The following is a 3269-nucleotide window of genomic DNA, read 5'->3' on the forward strand; positions in this document are numbered from 1 at the left end:
CCAGAACACACACATCAGAAAATCAACCAAGACTCTAGACATCGAGAAGACCCTTGGGATTCATTCGGTACCCCGTGAACACAAACCACATATGCAAATCCTTTATACTAGGCGTTCCGGACTCAATGGAACCGTCAAAACATGAATCTGAGGTCTCCTTTACCCAACTTTCGTGAAAACCATTAGAAACTAACTCAACGCCAAAAAGAGGCTAAAACAAGCTTAGTACCTCTCAAAAATTAACCAAGACCTCACCTACGCCTAAAATAATCCCCTCAATCGAACGGAACTATCGGAATTTCAATCCGAGCACCCGAACCCCGAATGTTGACCAAAGTCAACCCAAAGTCTAAAATTCCACAATTTCATAACTTAGGACCTCAAATCCTCAAAAATACTTGGAATCAAATTTCACATTCCGCGACTGATGGAATCAACGGAATTCCATTCCGACACTCGAAACTCCAAAAAACACCGAAAATCACTTTCTTAAAAACTTAGTCTTTCAAACTCAGAACTTATCAAAATTCTCAACTTTTAACTCAAAGTTCAAAACCAATTTTTCAAAATTTAATCATAGAAGACTTGGGGTCAATATTGGGAGGGCAAAACAGTAAATTCAAGAAACTTTCCAAAAATGACCAACCGGGTCCTTAAGTAATCTAGTTCCACTTCAGACATACTTTGTACGTATTTCTTTTGACATTTACGTTTGTTTTCATTGCCATTGTTGTTAAATAATTAGATTTGATAAGCATCACAATCCATGCTTGGCCTAGTGCTAAATTAAAAGCGCATAAGTTTCTGAATATCTTCTTCCAGCTGGTTCTCTATCTCTTTCCTTTACGGTTCATTTTTAGGATAAGTAATTAGCTAGCGTCACGTTTTAGATTTATAATTAATCATGAGACTAAAAAGTAATCAGGATTGGTAAAATATAATTTGAGTAACTAATTAGCATGGATGTTTTATTTATTGAACTTTATTGTCATTTGATGGATTATGTTATTTCATTTAAGATAATAATTACTTACAAGTACTTCAAAATAAATTTATTTCTTTAAGAGTACATTTACAAAAAAATCATTAAGAAGGGTGGATGTCACTTCTATACTAGGGAATGAACGATAGTGTTAGTAGAGGGACACATGAAAATATATGTTATTGCTCTAAACTTTGTGTTCGGTGCGAGAAGAAAATATTTTTTTGAGAAATTATAAGTTACATTATTTATTTTTAAAGTTTGGTATGTAAGCAAAAAAAATATCAACTCAAAAGCATTTCTATATAATCTAGTTAAAATCTTAAGGATTGAAGAGGGATGGGGTGTGGCGATGGATGGGGTGGGATGGTCAGGGGTAGATGTTGGGGGCATTGGATGGGTGGGTGGATATAAAGAAGAAGAAGGAGGAGGAAGAGGAGGAGGAGGGGGGATATATAGTGGTGGTGAAGAACAAAGAATTGATACTATAGTGGCCGGACATGATTTTTACGGTGAGATGAGAATTGAAATGGGTGGGAGAAGAATTGAAGGTGATTTTGTGGTGGTGAAGAATAAAGAATCGATACTGAAGGGAGATAAGAATTGAAAGGGTGGGAGAAGAATTGAAGGTGATATAATGGTGGTGAAGAACAACGAATCGATACTGAAGGTGGCCAAACATGATTTTACAATGAGATGAGAATTGAAATGGGTGGGAGAAGAATTGAAGGTGATATAATGGTGGTGAAGAACAACGAATCGATACTGAAGGTGGCCAAACATGATTTTACAATGAGATGAGAATTGAAATGGGTGGGAGAAGAATTGAAGGTGATATAATGGTGGTGAAGAACAACGAATCGATACTGAAGGTGGCCAAACATGATTTTACAATGAGATGAGAATTGAAATGGGTGGGAGAAGAATTGAAGGTGATATAATGGTGGTGAAGAACAACGAATCGATACTGAAGGTGGCCAAACATGATTTTACAATGAGATGAGAATTGAAATGGGTGGGATTTGATTTATTTATTTATTTTAAAAAAAGAAATGGGTGGAATTTAGTGATGAAGAAGATGTAATTATTAGAGAATTTAAATTAGAGTAAAATGTAGTTAACAAAATAAAAATTAATTAATAAAAAAAACAATACAAAAAGAAATGTAAAAAATTATAATTTCTGACACGGCGCTAACATAGAGCTGATGTGGCAGCAAGTGTAATACACCACATAATGTGAGGTGGTGTTACAGGTCTTAGGGTGGTAATAAATTTACTTTGAAGTAGTAAAGTTGTGTAATATATCACCAATGATAATTTAAATGTGTAACTAATTTTTGAAACAAGTTCAGGGAATCTATATCTTTTTCCTTTTTTATTTTAAAAAGCCATTTTAATTTCTTTTTTTTTTGAGGAGCTTGTTTTCCAAAATTTTTTTATTCAATTAACAAAATTTGAAAAAATAAAAATATTTCCCTCCGTGCCAAACACACTTCGTTTGGGAAATAAAATGAATTCCAATGATTTGATTCAAAAATTACTCACACATGTACAAGCATAATATATAAAGATTCGAGGTAGCTTGGTTAGACATCCATGATGATTATCTGATGGGATCTTATACCAAACAACCTAATTAAGTGCTCTAATAACTTATAAAATTGAAAAGGTTTTAAAATGTCATTAACATTTTAGAAAAGAAATGTCTTCCTTTTATTTATTGGATCAAAAATATTTTTAACGTATTAGAAATAGTTTAGAATTGTCATTTTCCATTTATTGGGTCAAAAATGTCATTAACGTATAGAAATGGTTCAAAAATGCACTTCTTCCCCCTATTGAATCAAAAATACCTTTAACCTATTAGAAATGGTTCAAAAATGTCTTTAACATATTAGAAATGGTTCAGAAATGTCCTCTTTTCAGCTATTGGGTTTAAAATGCCCTTAACGTATAGAAATGATTCAAAACTGCTCTCATTTCACCTACTAGTATTCATACCCGCACGTTGCGCGAATATTTTAAAATTAAAAATAATTTATAAAATTTATTATTCACTTATTAATTTATTTTTAAAAGTAATTATAGTAATACATTATACTATTTATATGTGATCACAGTAACCTAACTTATACATAACTTTATTTGTTATAATATTATTGTAATAGCTTTAATCAAATACGTTTTTAGTTTACAATATAATTTTGTTGAACTATTATTAAAATCATTATTTTTTTAACGAAAAAAATCAAATTCTAACTTTCCACATAAAATGTTTAATACTA

This window comes from Solanum tuberosum, unplaced genomic scaffold (genome assembly GCF_000226075.1).
Source record: "Solanum tuberosum cultivar DM 1-3 516 R44 unplaced genomic scaffold, SolTub_3.0 scf00035, whole genome shotgun sequence".
NCBI classification, from domain to species: domain Eukaryota; kingdom Viridiplantae; phylum Streptophyta; class Magnoliopsida; order Solanales; family Solanaceae; genus Solanum; species Solanum tuberosum.